Raw genomic sequence first — 27,928 nt, forward strand, 5'->3', positions numbered from 1 at the left:
AATTATTTTCATCTCGTTGATCCTTTCCGCAGTTCCAAACAAACTTTCGACGTTTTGGATTCAAACGTTCACACCTCGTTTGTTTCGCGGGGTTCGAAGGCACGTTGAAGAGGAAGAACGACGGAGGAAGTTCGTAGGGGCAGGCAGAGAGGATCTCAGGTATAAACCGGCTGCCAGTCACTGCTAGATTTTCTGTTGTTGAACGGCACAATGACGAACGGATGAATCTCGAAACCTGCCGCAGAGCCGGGGATCTTCCCATAATGGTTTCCTTCGCGAAGCGAACCCAGTGCTTGTTGCATAACTATAAGACAGGGTGTAGCTGTAGGTATATGATCCGTGGAAAAGACATTGAAGGTGTACGATGAATCGTACGATTTGTTCTTGGTGTAGTCAATGGTTCATGTTTTATGTATAGCATATATGCGCGTGACGCAGGTCGACGTGAACAACGGACGAATAGGTAGAACTTTGGTTGATATGCTTCGAAGTAGTGACAACGCGGCTGCGTGAATGACGGATAATAACGTAGTAACAGGCATTTCGAATCGAATGAGGTTACACCTTTTTGACAACTTGTATAGATTATGCTTTGCGGGTTCGTTTAGAAAAAATACAATGGCTACGCTACTTATGAGTAAACGTTTGTCTGAATTCAGCTTACGATAATGTAGTGATTACGTAAATAAATTTATCGCAGAAACTAATTATACCGTAACTAACAGGCAAAAGTTTTTCAAACAAGCGGTTTGCTAAACAGCGAGAGTCACGACTGTGCAGAGTATCTGTACAAATAGATTTTTAGTGTGATGATAATAAAAATGTGTACGTGATGGACTGAGAATACTATATTGTATACCGAACATTTCTAGAAGTTTCATTAGAATCTGTAATCCGGAGGTCCGATACTCTCCTTGTCGGTATCAGTTCATCTTCTTGGATCATTAACAACATTACGGTTCAACTGTTAATTTCACGTCGCGTTAATCTATTTGGTGTTCTTACCTGTTCTTATTCGGTTTACTAATAAGGCTCTAATCTTATGCTTCAATATAACCTCAATCACTTACAAGTTTTAATATTTCGAGATGGAATCCGATAATACAAAGTTGGTCATACTCGTAAAAAGCAATGATTTAATGTAATGAAATACATTTTCAAACCCCTTCGTTCAATATGAAGGGAAAATGTGTTCTAAGTGAAAACCGTTGTGTTTGTTTCGGCAAAATGCAAAAAACAGTTCTTTTCAATTAGACTAAATGTTGTTTTTCTCAAGCATAGGCTTTCATTGAATTTTCCAAAATAAGTAATTAGATCAACACGCATTATTTACATCTTTTTGATATTTAAAAAATGTATTGATTAGAATAATATCCGGGCTCCGCTATGGCCCCCATAGAATCTAAATGAAAGACTAATTTTCGTATTAGCCGATGAAATTATCTTCATCGAGACTTCGGAAGTAATGAATTCTTTTGAAGTTTCATTGCAACTGGAATAGAAATTCCGATTGGAGAAAACAATATATTCTACTGACAGGAAGCGAGACTGAATTAATAATAGAATTGACAATACCGGGGGAAGTGATTAGATATAACCATCAGACAATATCATGTACAGTTCATTATTTTACGATGTACTTATGAAGGCGTATTTTTTTTTTTACTCATTAAAGTCCACATAATTACTATCAGACTTGAAATTATATCTGCAGTGATGTTTGAGTCAGAGAAACGTTTCAGCGCTATCGTATTTTACCAAGCATACGGCAAGTTTTAAAATAACAGGACACAGACTACGGAAGCTTCACTTTTTAAATACGAATCAGAGGAAACTGGCTGATATCAGTAAATATCACGAAAAAATCAGTGGTGCATTCATAACCGCAGAAAATCAATGACCATTCAAAGACATGAGAATATTTCCACTGAGTCATATTTACGATCAGTGATCAATTACGTAATAAATATTGATCAAATGATGGAATTTGGGTAATGCAGAAAACATGGCTCACGTCCATTATAAAAACTGTGTAGAACGTAGCGAACTTGCGAAATTGGAAGATTATTTTAGGTACGTATGTTGGGCATGTCGCATACATGCGAATAAACGCACCTACCTCACAATTAAAAATCGTCAAGACCTCGGATCGTTCGAAGGATGGAATTTGATACGTGCGTCGAGTTCGTGCACGGAGCACGTGGCGTTCGTAACAACGTCCGGTTCTTAAAATCGAACCCAAGTGCCTTCGTCCGTGCATACGATAGGTAGCTGAGGAACAATGTAAACGTATATAGTTACATATCGTGCCAAAGCGTTCAGAGTGATATAACATCGAATTTATACTTTGCTTACGCGCACGTCCAGAATCTTGTACTTGAAACCTTTGTACGGGGTATAACCAAACACATTTTGCAATCACGTCGCAACAGCAAGGTTGTTACGACGATTATTACTTGGAGGAAGTCTTTAAAATTCTTTGTGACGGTCCCACTATGATTGAAAAAATTTCGAATTTCAAAAGCAAACCATCAAAATTGGACTTAATAAATATCCTTCCGGGATGATAATTCGCTTGATTTTCGCAGCAAATCTTTCAAGTGGGGGTAAAATTGAAGTATTATTTCCAAACTCAACAGCTCTATTGGAAGTTGCGAAGTGTTCGGCGCATCGGAGAGTATCAGATTCACAACATCCCTTTGCTGTGGTCTAAGCGTCCGAAAGTGGACGCTGACACCCCTTAGACGGCGTCCCTTGTAGCACATCCGCATGCAGGAAGCGTAGTGAAACAGGATGTTCGTGCCGCGGGGAACTACGAGCAACGGGATGTGACCTCACGAGATTCAACCCCCGACCAGCCAGCTTGCAACTGCTGTGGGATAGGAGCGAGAGCAGGGCGAATGAATCGTATCGACCCCATACCAGACTTCTAAAATACGTCAAGCCATATGCGCTACTGCCAGAGGGGAGAAAACTGAACCAATGGTATCACGATGCATCCCCTCAAACAGCATCCCTGGTGCAAAACCTTTCGCCAAGTATATTAAATTCGGTCATTGGGCACAAAAATAACTTCCTTTATCAAAAATGTATGCATTCAATCGCTTTATGCAATCCTTTATCAAAAATGATTCAACTCACGTATTATTTCCAAGCACATGTCCGTTAATTTAAAATAAAAGCATGATTGAAACTTAATGTATCTTCCCAAGCGAGATATAAGCAGTGCGTAATTGTCTATGCAGCTTTCGACGCCCAACTACAAGTTTGCTGTCACTGCGTGATTGCTAGCGAAGGGTTGGCAACTGCTACGTAATGGAATTGAAAATCCAGAAAAAAAAAAATAATAAAATTAGCGAGTGATATTTGGCGGGTTTTTTTTTTTTTTTTTTTTTAGAAAAACATCTTGAGGAGTACGTCAAATTATAGATTCAAATATATGTAAAAATGGACTTTCCTTTCAACGAATTTGCGCACGTTTAAGTTATACTTTGTCAAGGTGAAGTTTATATTTTCACTTGAAACGAAAGGGAACAAATATATTACGTCTTTTTTTAATTTCCCACCTGCAATGTTACACACGTCAATATATTTTTTGACATGATTGTGATTAATTCAGGTCGATGTATTGTTAAATTAAAGGTGACTGTAAGCCAAATAAATAGATGCGTTCGTCTGCAGGTCTGTTTCCGAAATAAACTTGCAGGACCTTCGTTGAAAGGAGGTGGAGATTTACAGCATGTGTATATTGTGTATATATAAGTAGAAGCCTAGGTGGCGAATACGGAGGAAGAGTGGTTCTGTGGTTACCGTTAAGACTTGCTTAAATGCTTACCGAAAGAATTAACGATCAGCCTGCATGCCTACTCTGTGAGGCGCATTGTCACGTACACAAACGCACGCGTCCAACGTTCATCTATAAAAAAGGAATTGCAGCGCGAGTCGTTGCGGTGAAAGATTCTAATTACGAATAGCCAGCCAACCCAGGCATCGGCTGAATAAGCTGATCGTCGGTTCCTTTTTCTACCTTTTAATTCCTTCTTTATCCTCGATACGTACTCCTCTTTTTGGCTCATCGTGGTTTTTTATATCCTATTATACAGCACTCGGTATTCACCGACCTGGATTGCGAAGTTAATTATACGTGTGTTTGTGTCTTTACGGAGCATTACAGTTCCACCAGTCGTAAGTACACAGCGAATAGCTGATCTGGACCTCGACCAGTCGCCACTTCTTTCATTTATTTTCCTCATATTCATTTATACTCGTATTGCATAATCATTTAACAAGAATGAAACAACATTCCTAGACTACGCGTGACGGAAATCAATATGAGCAAATTCGAATAGCACAAGCTGAGATATCGACATTTTGAGAAAAGGTTTTAACACTTTATAAAACGTAAACTTTGGCAATTCTGATTCGATTTTAATATTTTTGAGCTTACTTTACTCTGATCAGATTTCCACGAATTGTCTGGACAACAAACCGAGACTGTTAGAAAATTCACGGTGTCAATAAACGTCCACATCGATTAGTGTAACATTAAACATCATCGGTGTAAATCGTTCGATTGTTGACACCAAGTGGTCTTTGGATCAACCCTAAAACAGTGTAAACTTCTATGGGATATTTTCAGTGTTACATTCAACACCGCATTTCTAACACTGGAAATTTTGGAAAACTGCAGCACCGTCGACACATCATCGCGCATGGGAAGAATCCCCCCGCATCAAACGTGGTCTGAAAAGGGCACGTGATAATTGGTTGTTCCGCCCTTGCCTATCCCAACATCACTCGTGTTACCCGAGGACAGCGTGTGAGCAATTAAAAAATCTCCATCGAGTTACGCAGCGCAATGAATCAGAATGATTCGCTGCACACTCTGACTCTCATTCACAAGAGTACGAGGAGTATAACATCGGATAGTCTCTGTAGACACGCAGATATTGGTGTACGGTTGACGATTGCAGGACGACTAATTCATTATCTACGTCGAATGTCTTATCAGCGATAGCGTAAAGATTAGTCAAGTATTCGATGTCGTAGAGCTTCTTCTTCGTTTAAAGAGATCCCGATATCCAATTCCAAGCCGAGTTGAGGGACTCGAAGTGCCGAGGAAGTGAGCATATTTTAATTTTTTCAGGGTAGCGAAATCGCTGTAAAACTTTAGGAAATGATACCGTTGGAATTCGTAATTGTGTGTTGGCCCAAAAGGGTTTTAAAAAATGTAGAAAAACAGATTCTCACTCCAAACTTTGAGGCCATGTTCCCGTATTCACACATAAATGTTTGTCGAATATCCGCGAGCCACCCTACAAGCGCAATAGCAAAAGCTATCATTACCCAAAATTTTAAACAACTTCAATCAGCGTATAGAGAAGTGATTTTTCGGTGCAGTGAATTCATGAAAATAAGTTCCACGGTGAGGAAAAATAAGTGCATTGTAGAACCTGCACGAACATTGTTGAAAATGTCAAGGGTGTGGGCGAGTGTGTAATCATTTGTTACAGATTGTGAATGACTTTCTGCCTGTTGTCTATCGGTACAGGTTTCATTGTCGGGTCGCGATGACATCATCCGGATTTCGAATGAAACGAAACTAATCAAACGACGTTTTATGCATGCGATTCGCGTCAGATCCGCCGATTGCGGCGTGTGCTGAGTATCGGGACACGAACGGTGATTGTGAAATGTTATTCTTACTCCCCATCGCTTCATAGTTGAAAGAAGATTATTTGGTATTCGTATTGTAGAAAAAATTAATTTTGTTAATTTTGACGTACACGAACGACGTAAAGAGATTTCAACGTGTCGTACTCTCCTCGCGTACCTTATCCAAAGAAAATGATAACATCATTTTGGAAAATATGAAAAATTACCAATCTTTTCCAATATTTCTTTCGCGAATGTCGGAAATTAAAGCCCAATACCAAAAATACTTCTTCTCATCTTTCAAGAGTCCTCATTTCTAATATATATAATAAGCTTTAGCAGCGCTGATGCCGCATGCATTATTACTCTGTCCTTCTACGAATGGGAGTGTAGCTGTCTATATGATAAACGGAGATAATTTCATTACTCGGGATGACCTCTGATGGCTCCTGCATAGCAACTGAAGTATACAGCGTGATATACGTGTATCAACGAATTTAATTATACAATTTATTAAAGTGCATGTTACACCCTGATGCAATTTCAAGTATAAATCACTCATTTACACCGGTGCAATGAAATAAGCGCTACTGTTTTTTTATTTTCTTTTTTTCTAAGCGATCGTTCTTAAAATCAACTTGTAAAAAATTAACACACGGGCCTTGCATTTGTACAGGTTTAGATAATAACGGTAAACGATTCTAAGAAGTAATATTTATCACGTAGAAAAGTAGAAACTTTCGGTGCTTCGGTAGAAGAAAAAGGTGATTCGAAGACCATTCCAGTTGATAAAACTTCAACGATTATCGGCCTGCTATTGTTAATTTTTCTCGTCTGACGAGCAATGATCGTTACAGTTTAATTACCTTTGATACGACGTAAAACAGTCCTCCGAAGATGTACCGATACATTTTGTTCACTGTACATGTGGCGGTGATGGTGAAAAACCGAAATCACCAAGTTTAAAAAAGACTCACAGACGCGTATAATCGTTGCCGGAAAACGTGAGTGATCACTGTAAGCGTTGATGTTGGGAAACAAGTTTTTTAATGAAAGTCGAAACCATTGCTGAGCGCATGATAACGAAGAACGCGCGACAAGGCGCGTGGAATTTGGAAAGCATTGCGGGGTGGTGGCTGAATGCGAAAAATAAGTTGACATGCGATCACATTCGGTCATACCGTGGAAAATTTCCTGCCACCCTTACGGGCTACGTGAGAAACTGAGCTCGTCACACGAATTGCAAATAAGATTCATCAAGTCCAAAAGTGCGTTTACAAATTTCTTGGTATAGCTTATCGTAAGTCATTGGATAGAGTTTAACCATTGCTATGAGGAGTTGAACGGCGCGTTGTTTGATGAGAAAACAATTTTGAAAACAACTTTGTAAACAACAACCGGGGAAAAAACCTTTCGCTTATCTCAGATTACTAAATCTGATTATTTTTAGACCAGAGCTATTCAATTTTGTAAACAATCGTCTATTGATTCTTAATTTTGATGCACACATTTTCATACTTGGTAAAAATGCAAATCTTAGCAGCTTACAAAATTACTCAGGTGAAGATTTTAAAACGTGCCTATAAACGGTTCCATAAAATGTAAAAAAATAATACTAAGACTGGATTAATTTGTTGCCTGACTTTTTTCGGTTTTCCACATTTTGCACTATTTATTTTATGCGTAACATTCCCGATCTTTCTATATCTTTTTCGAATTAGACTCGTCCGGACAAATTTTTACATAATAATTTAATTGTTTTTCTAGTGTTTTCAAACGTTAAAGACAATATACGCAGCTGTCGTATTGTAAAATTTTCTGCCTCGATTACCCTGGCCAAGAGCATAAACTTTTATTTCAATTTTTAGAAATACCAATTCATACCAAATCACTGCATAAATTACAGAGTCTAAATATAGTTAGTGAAAACGATAAATTTTCTGAAAATAAAACAAAAAATAAAAACAACATTAATCCTTGTAACAATTTACCTTGACAATTGTACAGCCATTTTTGGTTTATTTTAAACTTTAACTCAAACGTAACATTACCAATAAAAAGATTTTCAAGTCCAATAACACTGAAAAAGTTAATATTTCATTTAAAAAATTCTTTTTCATGTGGCACAAAATCCGACTTGGTAACAATTTAGTCAAAGTAAGAAGAATTCTTGATATCAAAGGACCTGCTTATTCAAGCTGTACAATTGCGAAGCGAATGAACAGAGCGATCGGTCGAAAGTGGCTGCATGAGTTGTTGATATGAAATTGCTTATAACGAATACTTTTGAATCGTGAAATAAATAAAGTGAGGCGCAGTGTGAAGTGCAGCGAGTGGCTCACAGAGATCTCGGCTAAAGCACGGCTCTATTTAAAGCTCCAACCAATCACCTATTCTTAGTACCTTTTTTGCCTGTATACTGATATTTAGATCACTTGCCGCGGAATGCCAGGCTACAGTCCATGCAATGTTATTTATACACAGGGATTGTATATCATACATTCATCTGTACCTATGGGCCTCCATAGGTGTTATAACAACAAACGTGAAAAATAATCATGAATAAATTGATACGGAAATGACGGTAGATATAATGGATTGTTTTATGTTTTAAATTTCATCAAATATTGGAGATTTCTTTACCTGTGCCGGAAATCGCCGAATCTTAATTCCACAAGTTTGTTCGAAACTCTGGATCCGATTTAAAACAAGTTTCAAGTACGGTTTTTGTTTTCCGTAATATTTATATAAGGAAAAATTACAAGAAGTTTGAAAGGTGCTGTCAACAACGGAAGCGTTCTTATAACTTACCGAGAAAATTTTTTATAACAAACCGTGCAAAACTAATCGCGAGCTGATAAAAAATATGTTTATATGTAGTAGACGCGGTTTGCATGTTATGTTTACGGTTAATCTTATCGTTTATCGCGGTTCACGGTGAACCGCGAGAAGAATGGAAATGTTTTTCGCCACAACCTTGATGCCAACTGCCAATAGCTACTTTTCGTTTCACACATTCTATATTATAATAAAGAACAGACATATGCATACTTATATTAATACGCAACAACTCTGGCAAAAATGGTATATTTTACTAGGTATTTATGCGTTTAGATGCAACAACTGTAACGTCACTATGTAGTATAAACACCTTTTTTTCCAATGCTTCGTTGCGTTGACTTGACTAACTTCGGTCTCGTATAAAGACTGATTCTAACAACGAATTGTGAACAGAATGTGAATTTAAAAAAGGTAATTTCAGTCGATGTATTAGGATTTAGACGATTTAGTGCGTACAGAAGGAAGCCATTTATATTTGTTAATTATACGTATCGCGTGATCATCAATGTCGAATTTTCCTAATCAACTTCATCACCGAGAGCCGCACGTACCATTCGTATAATGTCGTTTCTGAAAACGATTACAGACGTAAAATTTTTCAAATAAACTCTCGACGTGAGCGATAAATGAAACTGCCGGATGACGCGATACGTAACATATAACGTATCTAAAACTGTACGCTTCCGGTGGAGGAGCAGTACATCGAGAGACAGATACATGCGAGGAAAATCTGTAAGTCTACTTACCAGGGATTGTTTTAGACCTTTGCCATGCAGTACGGAATTTTTGGAAACTTACCTGAAACAGGTGGAAAAGTAAAAGATAAACATTTTTAAAAAAAAAAAGAGATTTCTGCAGAGATTTACTAAGAATTAAGATATCACTGTTGCATGTCGAAAGCAGTAACAGTTAGTTCAATAAATTATCGCATAAAAATCCCGGATATGGATGAAAAGTAGCAGAAAATATGCTCTACTTGGGCGAATTAAAGAATATCAACGCACAAAAATTTATTTTCAAATCGGAAACCGTGTTACTTTGCGAAGGAATGTGAAAATAACAAAAGGAAATTCGATACTTGGGAGGGTGAAAAATGGAAAGATAATTGTATACAAATGTTAATTTTAGAAATTAAGAATCAAGCATGTAGTAATTAGCATACAACGGAAAAACAAGATAAAACAGGAAGTGAGGACTTTAAATAAATGTAGGTAAATCAAGAATTGCGGTAAGGAGAAATAAACGAGAAGCGAAACGCGATGCTGTTAAAAAGAAAATCAAACTTCTCGGTTAAAATAATGTTGAAGAAGCGAGACGAAACACCGAAACAGATGCGTGGAAATGTATGAAATCGACGGTCTCGTTTCATCGCCTTGAGTACGGAAGTTGGTGTCAGGGACGTCTGGAGCACTTGACGCTGAAAGCCTCAAGCCTGAAGTCTCTAACAAGGAAGAAAGACTCTTTATGGATGGGTACTTGTGAAGCTTGTCTCGCGACATTGAACGTCCAGCTCTCTTCACGGCAACTACAAAAGTCTGGACCACGGAAAAGAGTGTCTCGGAAAACGTTTGAAACTTATAACGACAGAAAAGTAACAAGCAGTGCACGACGACATGAAAGATTGGAGACATTGATTATTAAACATGTTGTAGCGTGTCGTTTTGATGTTGGAAGATTACCGAATCTTATACGGCATAAATTAGGGCATTTTTCAGCGAATAGCCAAAATCCAGGGACTAGCTGGCTAGGGATCAATCAAAGTTTCGCGAATAGGATACGCCGACGAGTGTCTAAAGCGAGTTTTTGAAATTAAGGCTTTTCAGTAATCTTATCTTGTTTTCCTTTTCACAAATCTCTCGAGTGTAGGAGTACCAAATGCCACGAGCCGCCGTCACCAGACGGCATTTCAAGGAGAGAAACGAGGCAAAGTTTCGCACGGAATAACGGCAGCGTGGTGAAGGATTTCGGAATATAAATTTGAGCCTGTCGAGTGAATTCAAGAGGTACTTTGCAACGAGGGAATTCGCGGTGGAAGAAATTCTCACTGCCTCAAGAACCAGCGAGCTACGGTCTCTGAGCATCATTGCGAAATGGCGATCAGCGAACTGGTGCTCCGGCCAAGAACGCAGATGATTTGATGCACCAAGTTTTCTTGCAACAGAAATGAGATGAAAAATCGATAGTCTGGTCGACAAGCTAAGTGTGAGATGTGCGTTAAAGATTTTTGATAATTGAAACATGGCTCTGTTTAATTTAGTAAATCTTTTTTTTAGTGAAATAAGTCCCGAGTAACACTTTTATCGTTTCACCGATGTCAAATTAACGAAAATTAGATTATACAATTTCATTTTTCGAGTTCCACCTACAATCTTCACGTTTATTTCAAAAGCCAGAACCATATTTTACAGTTGTGATAAAAAATTGAATATAAGTGAGAATTGCATAGGTATGTATGTACAACTCGCATGTATGAAAATATCATGCGTATGTTCATTTCTCACATGGATCCTTGATCTGTCGGTAAAACAGGCGACACACCGTAAGCTGTACGACGGTAAGAAGTTTTTGCGGTATTTTGTCGACCGCCGGTAGGTGAGTATTCTTTGTTCTGCAACTTTCTCCAGCAATCGCAGGTAAGTTACGATCTTTTCAGAATTTTCCGAGTCTGTCAGGATCTCGAGGATACTCGCAGAAATCGATCACACTCGACGAAAATCGCTCGGAAAATTATTGAATATGATACTCATGAAGCGAAAACGTAAACTTGAAATAAAAGAATATACGTAATCTGTTTATCGATATTATTGGTGCTACTTTTACGTGTCGATCGGAAATGCTTTTGTGATTTTTCAACAGGTAGGGGTTCGTATCGGAAAGAATGAAAACAAAAATAATAATATTCAAACGAAAACGTCGGTCGGAAATAAACGTCAGTGAGGAAAAAATTGGCTCGCTGAGTTCGTGATCTTGCAATTGAAGTAATAAATTTCCGCATCACGGTACATTATAAAAACATGCCAATGAAATCACGGAGGAATGAAAAGGAGGCCGGCTATCGCTATGATTGCGAAATACTGGTGAGAAAAAGAACGTCAGCTTTCAATGAGGCAGTCATGTTTTATTCGCAATGAAAATACCGCCGAGCGGATCGTATCGATCAAGATAAATGAGCTTGCAGGGATAAAACAGACTAAGCTTAACAAATTGTTTTCGAATCTTGTGTGGCAACGGTGGAACAACGATGAGCACGCAAACACGAGCAAATCAGAAATTAACACGCGGCTTAATCTTATCAATGATCGATAAACAATGATATACTTTGATCGTGGTTCTTTTCTGCGATTAAGTCTGTCTGTCCCTGAGGTTGTAATTCAGCGTCTCGTCTCCTGCCAGAGCATTTGACAAGAATCTTAGTACGAAGAAAATTCCTACCAATCGCTAGCCCAGTTTGATTAATTCGTAAGTACAATATTCCACGATTTTAAAGTTTACACGTTGCGTTTAATCGGTTAACAGAATTCGTATGTAGAAGAGTACATTTACGTCAAGGTGGTCCTTCAAATAGGTTTGGGTGAATTTTTACCGGATCGTCCCCAAATCTGTTCCGAAATGCATAAAAATCTTTACCGATGCACGATTTTATATCGTAACACAAAGGGGATCGACTAATGCCGTTTAAAATAGATAAATTTCTAGTGTAAATATTTTATCGCCGGATCAATATTACCATAATGAAACAGTGGAGAAAAATTCAAAATTTTGCAGCTTGAGATCAATTTTATTTAGATGGTTTGCTGAGTTTTGAATAATTTTAAAGTCACCAAGCAATGATTTTCGTAAAGTGTGCGTCGTTACAATTACGTTCCAAACTTCCGCCTGACGATTATTTATAGAAGAAATTGTAACTGTGAGAAATTACTGGATACACGATTAGAGATAAAATGCCCTAGGAGGTCCACCAAAAATTTTTGGGTTGAATTAACCATTTTTAATGTATTGCAAAGTAAGAAAAAAAATGTAAAAATGACAAATTAAATGTTGATATGACGATTCAAGTGTTGATATCACAAAAATGTGTTTGATATTCATTAACAGAAATGTGACAAATATAAAGTGGACCTGCTGAAACATTATATTTAGTTAAAATTTTCTAACAGTGTCTTTATTACAATTTGGCAAGAGGATCGGTATTATCTACGATGTAGTTTGTGCCTACTGTACTTAATTTGAATCTCATTTCCTTCAAGGGGACGATATATTAGTGAAAATTTGGAGAAAAAGAATTTGCTTTAGGGATTTTCATTTTAATTATTTCGGTATGTGTCTTGTAAATGTAGATTAGAAGGTAAAAGAAATATATATATTTTACAAGGCTTTCAATACTCGGGAGTAATTATTGCGATTCAATGCAAATTATTTTTGGAAGCAAAATGATTTCAAAAAAAATTTTAAAAATTGAGAGAATAATTCATTTTCGATAAATTTACCCCACTACGCATAAACATGCTTTGCATAATTTGTACGTTTTTGGTGTTGCTGATTACGAATCTGAAATCGTATTTTGAAAATTTAGTATGGCAAATCCAATCAGCGGACCCGAAAATCTCTGCATAGAGTTTTTCGACTGTAATCGATGAAATTTGAAATTTTCATCCACCACATTGCATCCGTCGTCTTGAATGTTTGAAATCTAATATCAGATTCGTAATCAGCGATTCCGAAAACGATATAATACTACGCATCTTGTTCTGAAAGTTGATTCAGCACAATAACATCGACAACTCAAAGGGTTAAAAGAGGTTTTTATTTAGTCATCTCTAAGTGATTCAGAAGTTGACCTATCTAAATTCAACCATGTCTGTAATTTCAACGACAACCCAAACGCATGCGTAACAGCTATCTTTTTTTTCTCTTCTCCAGTAAAATCACAGCAAAATGACCCTTGCTAAGAGCGCCCTTTTCCTCCTTGCGGTCCTATGCGTCACTGCAAATGCCGTACGTGTGAAAGTAAATGACGGCCGAACCGTCTGTGCATGCACATTGGACTACACCCCGGTTTGCGCGAGCAACGGAATCACCTATGCCAATGTATGCGATTTCGAGTGTGCCAGAGACGAGGCGATCGAACTGAATCGGGCGGGTGAGTAATTCGTCAGCGATCGATATTATTCGCCGACTGACTGATTGCCAAACAGATTCCAAAATTACCAAGAAATTTAACGAAAAATGATTCCCTTGTAGTTTAAAAATGTCTTTCCATAAGATAGTTGAAATGCTTAGAATCAGTATCCAAAGAATTTTCAGGAATCATCAAGAAGCGAGAAGTTTATGAAAATTTTCATGAAAATCTAGAACACATACATTTTATTTCAATTACTTTACTTGATTTCAAAGATTCCAAATTTATCGAATCGGTATGTCAAAGTGTTCGTGAAACCGTTCAGGTCTCAATGACTGTTCAAAAAAAAAAAAACATGTGTAACATTTTTAATATAATTCAAACGATCACTTGGCTCGGTTTAAAAACGTTTCACGTACAGCGTACAGTGGATTTGGTTCATCTGTCTTTTAGTCGATGCTTCGCGTAGTCAAGTTTAAAAATTAAAAACTTTTTTTTTCAATACGAAATCTGCGACATGGTATACATATATATATATACCTATGTATGCGTAGCATACAGCTTAGACAAATGAGAAAATTCATTCTCTTCAAATGTTCGAGGAACGCGTTCAGCTTTCCATTATTTATTCTAATTATATTTACACTTTCTTACGTAGAAATCACTCTCCGGACCAACGGCGAGTGCCCCTTGTAAAAACCGACCATCGGAGTTCTGCCAGTTCAGAGAAAATGGAGGCGAAGATTTCAACTGAATTCTTCAAACACGTTTATGCATATTATTCGACAATTTTACACGATGCATAAATAAAAATATAAGAATATAAATATGGGTACATTGTTCACGCAGTATACGATTATATTAAATCTTTGAATAATTGTAAATATTCTATCGTAATCCGAAAATTCATTATCACGCATCCCCTGATATTTTCCGTATTCAATAAATTTCTGGCCACAATTAATACCGTAGAACTACTTTAGCGCTTAGCGCAGGGATCTGCAAATTGAATAACGTGCTTCTATTAAAATGACAGTGACAAAATTGAGCCTAGACAACTATGGATCATCTAAGGGTTGCATTTGAGGGTTATCGCTTCTCCTTGACACCGTTCACAACTTGAGAGAACAAAGAGAAGTGATAAATTGGGTGAAGAAAACAGATAAATCGCCGTATAAATGGTAAATAATTGAACACGCCTACCCGCATAAATTACACGGATATTTTACACGCGTGCGTGAGGATCGTTGAAAGGATCGTCGTCGCACTGATGCTGGTAGGAATGCTTTGCGCAATGATCAGGCTCGTACAGAGCTTCGATCGAGGGGTGAATGCAATGAATCGTAAACTCGCCTATTAGATACCTACCTATCTATCCAACTGCCTACTTACGATTGGCAATGATGCACGGGCGTTGAAGAAAAATAGTAAATTGTAAAAGTTAGATTTACCCGGCAGATGCACCCACACGCGGCGCATCACGGTCTATTGTGAGTCGCGAGTCTTGCACAATCTGTCAATCTTGACGCCTGCATACGCATAGAACGAGTAGGCATGATGGGTCTCGTCGAGTGAACAATATAAGATTATACGTAGAAATGACGAGTGAGTGATGGATTAACGACGCGAGGCGTTGTACGTTTATTCTGGAAGTTCGAAGTCGTAAGGGGTGAAAAAAAGAAGTGGAATGGAGATTTGGAAAAGTCACACCGGTCTCCTTGTGCTGGACGATGACTTGGTGGAGATGGACGTAGAACCAGAGTTCCGGGCAAGCATCGTTACGGATTATTTCAGTTTCAACGAAATGTAGGTTGCAAAGTTGGTGGATTGGATTTATGGATGTGTAGTATATGACGTATATTGGTTAAGAAAAATTGCAATGCATTTACACCGAACGTGCAGGATTTTGTTTCGCTCTTTCTAAAGCACTGTACGAATTTTCGTTAATCGAGTCCGTTAGAAAATTCAATATAATCATTTGCAAATACTGTAATTATTCTGATGCGATAGTCTAATATTCTTATGAGTCATTCCAAGAAAATATGTAAACTCTCCATTTTCACTGCAGTCACTATGTCGTTGTATTTTAAGCAAGACTTCTTCGGTAAATCAGCATGACCTTTCAAGTCTTGATGAACTATTTGAGATTGACTAAAACTTAAAACATACGAATGGCGCGAGATTATACTGTACAACATGAAACTGCCGATAACGCATTTTTAAATTTGAGCAACGATTCATTTTCTTTTGTCATCGTATATCAGAAAGATTTGACCTTTACATCTGTGACGAACTTCAATTTTCATCTTTTTAATTTGTATCGTTCAGTTTTATACAACGACGACACAGTTATCATCTGCTGAAGATTCCGGCAGAGAAGGTTCATTGTGCAATATTTCATGAGGCTGAAATTAATACCGATAACGTAACGAAACATCAGGGAAAAAATCATCACTTGGCAATTTTAGAATGACAATATTAATATATTTTATTAATCGCGGTTTACTACATTTCAGACATTTCTAAAGGTGCGAGGTAACGATTATTCCCAAACCTTCATCGTCGGTGTAACGTCACTAACTTCATCCTCGTAATATTTCGATCTCTTCGAGGAAACTCTAACCGCGGTAAAATTAACATTCGTAAATTAAACGAAACATTGTGAAAAATTCCTATTTTCCTCAATGAAAATTAGTTTGTAAGCGTTGTTATTGCAAATCGATCATGTTCCGTTTTAATTCACGGAGGCACCTGTTCCAGTAAACCCTTTCGAAGGTCTTACGGGTTACGTGCAACGCAACATACACGCGTGCAGATAAAGACACATAGCTGTATCTTCTATCGACTGCATGTCGGATGCCGATTTGCGGTGAAGCTGAGGCAGCAGCGTTAAATAACGGTATGCGGTATGACTGGTCTACTACTGCGCGTAAAAAGATGGACGCAACTCTTTGGCGTAGGTTCAGTGTGCGTGTAAATAGTTAGTGCGAAACAAAACTGCACCGCGGGAAAGCCATTCAGCAGCAACGATTTGCGCTCTCGTTTTTTCTTTACCGCTATTTCCGGTTCGCCGCGAATGCATCGAGAATCCGTAATCGAGACATTGGTAAGTTTCACAGGCATTTGTAGGTTGTGAGAGCGGTAGAGATTTTAAACTAACTCACGGATCTAACAAGTTCGAAGATTTGCTCAAAAATTCCAAAAAAAAAAAAAACAGAATTCTTTTTACCACTTTGTCATTATTTTTAACAGTTGGCACTCAGTGGTTGCTGCGATATTGTGAAATGAAAATTAATTTTTGATACTTCTGGTACTTCGTGATGATTATTCGTTCCATTTTGACTATTTTAACATTTCCGATTATTACTATTATTATTATTATTATTATTACTACCTCGAGTTTTTTTTTTTTTTTTCTATCCACAGAAAATCCGATGTTTCAACGTTTTAGAGTTTTCACATCATATGTTGCACACTTTTCGGATACTGATATGTATGTAAAAATGACTCGACGATGCGAGTTTAATTTAAAGGATAAAAATTAACAAACAAATGACAGAAAAATCAAACTGAAATTTTCACAAATAACACTGTAGTTCGATCGAAAGTATTCCTTGTATCTCAAATTCAGTCAGAATACTAAGTGAGCTGTTAACTTGTGCACGAAACAGTTGCGAATATTTATATGCGTACGTGTCAGTCGGCTGAAAATTGTATTTCGAAAACAGCCGCTACGATTCTTTGATACAAAAAACTAAAATACATATCCTCTTATCTTGCGTACACGTTAGCTAAAATTTAATTATCTGAAATATGTAAATAAATCGTAATAATAAAAGCGACCGCGAGTTCCAAACTCCTGAATGATGCATAGAATCGTCGCTGGCTTTCTTTTCATTTGTACACACGGGCATGCGGCATATAAATACATGGCGAATATAAAAATACCATAGGTGGTTATTTCATCCGTAAGGCCAGTTCAAGTAGCAGTCTGCTCGAGGCATTAGGACACCTGCCGGTTACTTGTTACTCGCAAATTTGCAGCAGGTATTCATGCCCAAGTGTATATACGAGTACCTGTACGCTACGTATGCACTCGGAGAGTGCGAGCAAATTCTTCCGGCAATTCTTGTCCCCGATCGACGCGACGCGATTCAAGTCTTACTATATATCTGCCGAGAAACGGTAAACCGTATCAGATAAGTATCAAGCTCTTATTTTAAGCGGGGCGGTATATTCGCAATGATCGCCGGTAAGAATTTCGAGGAATCGTTCGAGATTATGGAATAATATCATATTTTCCTGTAATTTCAATAATTGATCCTGACGTACGGTAAACCGTGATAAAAAGAAGAAAATTTACTCATATTTTGAAATCTTAGTTTCTTCAAAGTCGTTGTAAAAGTTAGAAGAACATGACTTTTTGCCCAACGTTTCGTCACGATAACGTTACGATCTTAGAATTTATTATCTCGCTATTCGGTTAGCCAGGAAAATTTGGTTTTAGAATCTATGCTCCGATAGTCGAGGACCAGAAAGACGCAGCACCCAAGAAACAGTGGATACTGCTTTAAGGACGAAAGGGAACCACAGTCGGAGTGAAAAGTTAGGAAAGACAAAGTCTTTTGAAAAATGTCGAGCAATGTCATTTAAACCAACGATAATGAACGCGAATGAAGTAATATTTACACGTGAGAGAAATCAATCGGAGTAAATTCGAACGGTTTTTTAATTACAATGTTTAAAATGATTGAACCACGGTATTTTTGGTCACATTCCAATAGTTGCCGGCTATCAAAATTGAACTTTCTTACTTACCCACGGGCACAAGCATTTGAAAAAAATTGTAGTTCTTTTTCCACCCTATCACTTGAAGTTTTCGTGTGATACGCTTTATTCGCAGTATCAAAGTGGCTTTAATTTTTCAAGATTCCACTGCTGTTTTACCGTCAGAAAAGCGTGTTAAACAAGAATTTGAAAATAAAATATGGCTCTTATCTGGCGGTATGAGGAACGTTGATTTTCATTCAATTACGATCATCTCTTTATTGCCAGAAGGGCGAACCGTAAGAAAAATTCGATAAAAAAAATTACACGCCCGTCTAACCACGTTAAGATGATAATTATCACATTTTTACGCCGTTTTGCAGGCTAAAGACTTCCTAATTTCTGTTTGACGAAATTTACGTCTGCAAAATGCTGATACACCCTCATGACGTTAAGGTGATTGAAAAATCAAGTATAGCGTGATTTATGCCCTTTTTTGCCCTCGAATCTCTTCGATATCATAAATTGTGAAAAATTCATGAAAATTGTTACACGGTTGTATTTCGTTTCCCGCGGTAGAAACTGCATACTCCAAATGTGCTTGACATTTGAAATTATTGCCGTTCCACTCAACCGTTTAAGTTTTTCAGACAAACGAAGAAGAAAATTCCTGTCCAGGATGGAAGTGAAAGACATATAAACTCCTACTACTAGTCATGCAACAAAAAATTATCAATTATAAAAATTACCGACCTTAGCAAGTCGACGTGAACTTTTGACGCCAAGCGAAACGATGAAATTCCAACCCATACCAAGACGTGCGTGTAATAAATAAGGCGAGTTACGAGATGCGCGGAGATTCTGTCCTTACAGTTATGCACATACATACAGCTGTACAATCGCAGGAGAGGCGCGAGTCTTTCGACGTCGAGTGTTGCAATTTCAAAGGCAAATCACATCCCCGTATTATCTTTACACCCATGTCACCGCCTGCACAGCAGCAAGTATAAGCCTTTCTATTCGAATATGCGGGAACATTAATTGAAGGTAACCGATTTGCACCGCGCAGCTCTACTTTCCGTTCGACTAATCACAAATCAAACAACGACTCCGCCTCACACACGTGTATTAAGAGCAAGTTTCCACCAACGAATCGCCACTGCGGGACATTAAAGTCATTGAGTAGGTGCGCTAGGCGCTCAGTTGCAAGGTGAAAAGAAAAAAATTTGAAAGTTTTAAACGGTAGAACAATATTCCGTAATTATTTTCAAAATTGTGCTGTAAAACGCACAGGGGACGAGACTCGGGGATAATAATACAAACGAGAGAAAACTCGCGTAAGCATTCTCGACTTTACGAGGTTTAACGCGAATGCCTGTGTGCGCAGGTACTTACCGGCTTCTCTACAGTACCTTGGTTTCAACTAGGCCAGTTGCAACCGGGCATTTTAATCTCGCTAAGAAATTGGCTCGAGGATCGGGGGGCCGCGCGATCTAGAAACCGTAGAAACCACTGCGCGACCAGACCCGAAGATCCGAAACTAGGGACCGGAGCAGAGAGCAAACAGCAAAGCGCAAAGAGCAAAGACCGCGAGGCATTGTGTAGGTACATGTGGAAGTGGCAATTGTACAATTTATCTACGTATCTTCGCCTTGCGGGCTGATGCGTGTGACCGGGATACGGAAGTTGAAGAGGAAAGTTGAGACGAAACGAACGAGTCCCGAATATCAATAGGAGACAGTTTATAGATGGTTGGCATTTAGAGGCTGTTGGTTGTACGAAATCCGATACTTTTTATGGATTTTATTACGAGATAGTTTTAAGATGATTATTTACAAAAATTGTTATAATCCTGAACAGCGAAGATATCTTTGAAATACAGGAATAGAAAATACTGCAATTGTACGAAAGGCTTAGATATCGATGCTTTGTTTAAAATCGATCGAAAATTGTTGAACATCCGATAGATTCGTTTGATTTCACTCTACATTTTTTTTTTTTCGTAGTCAATGTAATATTGCCAATTGTCGATCATGATTAATATCGATGCGATGTTGTCAAGTTGCATATTTAACCATGCCAGCACGATAAAACGAAGTGTTTCGACAAATCTGTAGATAATAGTCTTTCAAGTAAAACGAACCATCATAGAGTGAAGTAATATTATTAAAAGGATTGGACGTGATCATTTTAGAAGATATGATACTTCGATAATTCACAAACTCGTTATTCTCTATTGTAATACAACTTAATATTTAGTCAACCGTAATACTACCAAATTTGAGAAATTCATTTGCGACGAAAATCCCAAACGTTTGTCAACATGTTTAAAATTTCATATTTGAGTCGAAGAGTTCGTGAGATAGAATTTTCGAATTTTGTAAATGATGAAATAAGCCGACGATTTACAAGTTGGGGTTACAGAAATTCGGACACGCATAAAAAATGAGCAGGCTTGCAAAATTTCCCGTTGCTCCGGTCATTCGTGAAAACAAAAATCTCGTACATGAATATCTTATCAAATTCACAAATAACTTCTACTTAATAACGATTTTTATTTCGTTCATTATGCAGCTGTAACCTTATCCATCAATTCTGAACAATTTTGTATACTTTCATTTGTTCATTGTTAAATGAAACTCGACGGCTTAATTCCAACAGCTTGCTGCGTAATATCCGGCAAAATACTGTCAAGAAAACCGGAAATAGGATCTTAGCTATAACTCGACGTCGCTCTACATCGTAAAAACAATTTCTAAATGTAGCTAAATAATTCATCTCTCGGCTAGTGATAACGAATTATACAGCAACAATCGGCTATAATAATGGAAATCGAAACAAAAAGCTTGTAATCGTAAATCAAGGGCTCGTTAATTATTGCGAACCCAACAACTGCTAAGATAAAAAATACTGTAACAACTTTTGTTATCTCTTCACTCATTTAGTTATATCTCTTTTACGTCAGCACAATATTATACGTAGTCTTGTCCATCTTTCGTCAATACTTCATTCATTTCCTACCATTTTCTTACGTCGTGGTGTTGAATCAAGATTAATTTCTGAAACCGTGTCGCTTCATGATCCATTGTGCATTTTAAACTGACCTTGAATCGGGGACAGACAATTTCACGTTCCGCCATTGAATCGCGAAGAAGAAGTACGAACTAAATGACAATATATATCAGTAGAATACACAACGAACCGATGCCTCCCGCGAAGTTGGTAAAAATCACGTAGCAGTCAAGCCTCGGGCACCGGTTATATTATTATACTACAACTTCTACCGCCGCGTATCTCCGTGTTTATGGCAAAAAGAGGAAACCGAGAGAGCTGACGAACGGGAATATGTAGATCATCTCCAGTCTCCGCGTAGCCGAGGACAATGGCACATATTTTGCTCCATTGACACAATTTCAGTTCTCATACCTGTATACGTGCCTATGTACAGGTATACTTGCAAATATACCAGATATTTGACTAGATAAAGCGTGGAAACTGTGAAAAAGATAAAGGTTCCATTTCAATAACTAATTCTGTGCCGTTTTTTTCTGTTGCGAATTTTTGGATACGTTTAGATTTAATGGAGTTCCGAACATTTATGTAGTGACGTTGATTCGTACACAATTTTTCCCTCTGTTTACACGAGAAGAACTGTAGTCGGTAGGTTTCTCTAAAGTTTCGAATCTAAGTAACAAGATTTCGATAGAAGCCGGAAAATCAATGTGACTTTTTCTGGTCAACGGTAAAAAATATTCTACGAAAATACAGAAATCAAAGCGGTCACGGTCAAATCTAAATAAAGTCAAATACGTACGAATCATCTTTTCTGATATAGTTATACTTTCAATTCTGAGTTGCGCGTACTTCAAGTGAAAAGAAAGATCGACTAGGAAAATATGAAAATACAAATATTACACTGAATGTTCAAAGATCCCGAATGGTGAAAACTGCGAACGGTCAGAATTCGAATGATCGGAAAACACTGAGTGGTCAAAAAATCGAATGATCAAAACTCTGAATGCTGAAACTTCCCAATGGCTTATCTGAACCTTGACTCGTACCCATATTTTTGACGATACTTTAAAATATACCCGTGTAAAATGCTTGGACAGAGTCAATATTTGTTTACATCTACCGGAAGATAGATGCACTTTACGAAGTTGACATTGTTAATTCGAATCGACATCTGGGTAACGCAATTTGTGACGTAGTTGAACAAGATGCGACGGGCATTGACCAAACGACGCCCACATGTACGTGTATCTCTGGTCCCGATATCTGGAGACGAAAAGAACGAATTTCGAAAAAAACATCAAGTGCTCCAGAGGTTTAGCATTTTACTGTAAGCATCCAGTTTTTTCTATTTTTTTTTTCAAACCATTTCTATCAAACCTTTTCTCCTGCGAGACAAATTTTGTGCCCATGCATACGCGTTGCATGAATTTTTATTTTCACTTTCTATTTTCTGTTGCGTCGTTGGAAACCCGTTAGATTCATAACTCGATTTTAATAGCGAGGTACATCTTCAGCATCTCGATTTTCAAACACCATTAGACGGCACACAGCGATTAGTTTGTTATACGAGCTGCAGCGTTAACTTTCTTAATTGCTTTCGGATTCGACAGCCGATTTATATTCCAGGCACGAAATCACTCGCTCGGAATAACGGTGACATTTTTTGCTTCGATTCTGTAATACGTGAGTGAGAATTCGGAAACGTTGGAATTGTCAATTCGTGAACGGTCTGGTGAAGATTTTTTTTTTTTTTTCAACATATGGATACCTTTACCTACTGACCTATCTGTATATAGCAATATAAAAGGTTTTATTCGGCAAAATATCTTTCCAGTACAAACTAAATTGCTACCATTAGAATTTCTTCAACGACGCTTGCGTTGCAACTGATCATGCTATTAAATTTTGAATCTTCTCTAAAATGTGCTTTTATCTGGATTTAGTTTTTTTACCTGCCTTGGTTTTGCGAATATGACCACCAGCGCCAATTGCGAAAAAGTTTCACAGTCTTGAAAAAAAAAAATGTCCGTTGCATTTTATACAAATTTATTTTCGATATTATTTTCTAAACTTAGCGAGACGTCGCCAGGTAGCTTCGAGTATATATTACACCGACAAATCTCAACAGTGAAAAGAGATATATGTCTGCTTTTATATTATCCTCAATTAGAAAAAAGGTGTGTAGGTTTTAATTACCTACTGAATGTGATAATTTGGCCACCGTTAACGATCAGTCGGTGATAGCGCGCGTCGAATATTAATTAAGAAGTATATTAAAAACCTTAGAAGTAACCTCTGTCTTAATATTTCGTTACGCAGGTGAGAAACACTCGTATCCACGATGCGAAGATGAAAAATCAAAGAAATTGGTAAAACATGGAAATTTCTCATCACTATAATCATCCTCAATAATGAATCCGAAAAATTCACCGCACTAATGAAAAGTGAAAAGTGTAGGAAAAAAGAGGCTTCTGTAGTAGATACAAGGAAATCGTAATGTACGGTTCACAAACGATTATAGAGCGCGAGGAGGGTAACCGGTTATAAAAGTTGCCCGTCGTGCTCTGCGGAGAATTTTCGTATCTTATACGGTACGTATTATTTACACAAGAGATTTAATATATATATACACAAGAGATTAACTATATATATACATACACAGATGTATATGCTAGTGCTACAGAAAAACTTGTCTGGTCGACAGTTCACTTCGGTTTAGCCATGTTTGCCGGTGTGGTTGTAACAGACACGTAGATACACGATAGTAAACGAAAGTTTAAATCGAAAGTTCTAATCCGGTTTTTATTTCCTCGGATTCCGCGTAGTTCTGCAAAAGAGCGACGATCTTGAAAGACTGGTAAGAAAATTCCTACGAGCTTGCCTTTCATCGGCACGCAGTAGAATTTTCCAAATAATTTATACGAACTTTCATGAAGATGAAGATTGTTTCTTCCATTTTATCGGAATTAAAGTGACTCTATGAAAGTAAACATTTACACGTAACCTGAGTGGATGTATAGAACATGTTGAGCCGATTAGACGATGGTTGAATATCATTCTGAGAAATTAAATGCGAGGAAAGGTTGTTGATATGGATTAAGGACTGATACCTCGGTGTAGTAAATGAATTTGCGCAGCTTTAATTCCATGTGGAACGGGTCTGAAAGATACGAACCGGTTATTCTTGTCACGATAAAACCGTTTTGACTTTGTTCTTATACTCCGAGCGGATCGGAATTTTTAGAAAATAATACAATCTGATCGAAATTACTGCGGTGTTTGAGATTCAGAAAAAAATTACAATAAGTATACAAATAGAATCCAAGGAGGTCAAGGTCGGAGGTTGATGCAATTGGCACGGACTTTTGCCCGAAATATCTATATTTTCAAAATCCAACTTGTTTCTTTGGTGTCATTGAGGATGAATAGGACACGCGGACTGAATAAAAAATTATAAAAAAAAAAGAGAAAAATCCATTCAAAAATTTCCAACACAACACGATTTGCACCAATGACATTAAAAATGGATGAAAATAAAATCTCTACCAAGTAATAAAAATCAATCTCAACAAATTCGAATAGCGCAAGCTAAAGTGTCAGCGTTTTTGGAAAAATATGTGTAATTAAAATGTTTAAAATGATTGAAAATTGCTGTTTTTAAGCAAATTTTTATGTTTTTAGGATTATTTTCTCAAGAGATTTTCAAAGATCGTCTGAAAAAGATGTAGAAATAATGACTTGTCGTAACTTTTTTGTACTTATCAATTATAAATATATGCTAGCTTTTGTTATTTGCAGATTCATTCATTTTCACATCATACATAGTAGAGATGTTGTTTAATTCATATTTACTGTAATTGGCGCAAATCACATTGCTGAAGATTCTTTCAAAGTTGCGTTTTTCCTCTTTCCCTACTTTAGATTCACACTGTGCGTCTAATCGATATTTAACCAAGTTTCGTTTTAACTTTTCTTCCGTTCCTTGAAACAACCCTGAGTGTCGAACCTCGTACAACCAACGTGCGCAGAATGCTTGTGCAGGTCAACTTATGGGACTCTCCATCGTGGAGGCCAACTTTCTACAAATACATACTAATGTACGTACAATGCTTACATGCCCGTACCTACAAGCACACGACACGCGTACATACGCAATAACGCGTGATATCAAGATGTGTCCTTTCGTTCCCGAATCCCATTCCGTAATCTTTTATACTTGTGTACGCGAGCCGAAGCGTGCGGCACGTTGTTTTATGACAGGGTCAACTAACCTGAATAGTTAGGTATTTATTTTATTATTATTACACGCGTGTACGAAGATTATTGATTTACGATCTTTACACACCGCAGCATACGATATTATACGTATATAACTTATTACTGCCGTATTATCGCAACTATTCGACATGTCCATGGCACGGATTTATTGTGCACACAGACACCGCCGCATTAGGCATGCGAAACGCGCGGAGTGAATGCAAAATATTAAATAACAGCGCAACGCTTCGACGATAAAAGCAATAAGCAATAACAAAAACAATGCACAAGTCCGCTTGAAATCTTTACAACACTTCGGATGACCGTCGTGTACTAAAAGTATGACTAGAAATTCGTTAAATGTTTTAAAATGAAGATCGAATATAAAAAACTTGAACCGATTCGAGTTTTGATCAATACCGGATGGATCATTTTTAATTGGGAGTTATGCCAGCGATTTATACGAACCGGTAACCGTCTATCGATACAAAAGTAACACCTTATCTGTATTTTGATCAATTTTTTTTTACCAACGAACCTCCAGGCTCCACGAAGCCAATACCTCTTATACCCGACCCATCAACGATGCCATAAATTTTACTAATACAACAATTTCACTTCACAGGCGTCGTCGTGATTCGTGTGCAGTAGAGAAGCACAGGTATAAGGTTGTGACATGCGCCTGTTACAGCCTGAAAGCGAATCCCACCGCAAATGAAAGTGAGCATCGCCGATCAACGTAGTCAGCCGACATATATGATAATAAATAACGTAATGCATCAGCGTGAATAAGAGACGAAGCATCGCGGAGAAGACTTCTTCCTTGCGGTGGCTGAGACCATCTATAAGAGGATGCTGTAACGATTCTTTACCGACCGAGTGAAACGCCACTTGTTTCGATTGTCATCGAAGCCTATAAAAACTCAAAGTCCGATACGAAAAAAGTTTTGTTTTCATTTCACCGTCTGAATCAAGGTAAGGAGAATAGAAAAAGCCCGGCAGTACATATTGCCGAGATAAGAAGAAGAAGAAGAAGAAGAAGAAGAAGGTGCGAGTAAGATCCAATAATAATTCGAGAAACGCTGAAAGGGTGAGAAATCGAATTGCAATGACTTCCCACTTTCGTTGTCGGTCGAATAAAGATATGATATTAAAAGAGTTGATGTCGATCGAAGCAAAAGAGAGGCTGTCTCATTGGCTGACTCGCGTGTCCTTGGGATCGGTCCATAGACCGAGCTACAGATCGCGGCGTCTTACGGAGCAAAGTGCTACGACTTTGCACAGGCCAATGGTTATTCTTGTTGCAGACGTGTGGTTGTACGTGTAGATCGGGACCCCATTCAATGACGCAACCTTTCTACACAATTATTCTTCGTACCCATACATTATTCGCGATCTCAGTGGTCGATTGTCGGCGCATTGTATCCCCTGGAACAACCAACACACGGACGCTTCCAGTCACGAAAGCCATTTCGCGTTCTTTACAATCTATACCTGTACTATAAAGGTTAAATATAATGTCCGCATGTTCGATCACGACCGCTCTGCGATCTGCTGATATTTTTTTCTAACGCGAAATTTACCAGAGTGATATATGTATATATGGATGATTTGGAAAAAATTAATGTTTAGGCCTCGTTCCAGCAAAAACAAAAAATATTTCCCAAATTTGAAACAGTCTAATCGATACATATATTATATATAAAACGAATTTTACCACCGTACATTTTGCACCTCGCATCGGATGGTCGTAAGGTTTTTTATTTCTCCTCAAGTTCAAAAAATGTAATGGGATAACGTGGTAATAAAATTTTACACGCCTGTAGTATATAAAAGTGTTGACTTTCGATAAGATTGGACAAAATTCTAATTGCTAGATTTCACTTCCTAGTTTAAACGAACGTTACGAAACCGCTCTCCAGCTGCTAGGTCTGGTTGATATAGCTCCAGCATCGTGTGATCATGTTTAATCGTGAAAGTATTCAAGATTACTAATTTCAAATTTACATATGATCGTGAGGTCGAGGTTATAAATATGAGAATGGCAAATACGAAACGAAGAGGAATTATTTCAAACGGGTAACGTATTTGCATACCAAAGAAATTCCGAGATTAGTATGTTTGAGTTCACGGCAGGTTTCAAATTCCGCATTATCGATGTAAAAATCTATCAATGGAGAGAGCATTTTAGGCAGAAAACAAAACTCGTTGAACTCGATAAAATTTGTAAACGCGCGGGTGAAACGAAGATCGTTTTGCTCTGCACGCATCGTG

General features: G+C 37.7%; 1 protein-coding gene across 2 annotated transcripts in view; it reads right to left on the minus strand.

Moving 5' to 3' along the window:
* Positions 1-27,928, minus strand: part of LOC107224442 (rhotekin) — a 73,619-nt gene that overhangs the window by 32,820 nt on the left and 12,871 nt on the right. The window lies entirely within an intron of this gene.

Source organism: Neodiprion lecontei, chromosome 4, assembly GCF_021901455.1.
Source record: "Neodiprion lecontei isolate iyNeoLeco1 chromosome 4, iyNeoLeco1.1, whole genome shotgun sequence".
NCBI classification, from domain to species: Eukaryota; Metazoa; Arthropoda; class Insecta; order Hymenoptera; family Diprionidae; genus Neodiprion; species Neodiprion lecontei.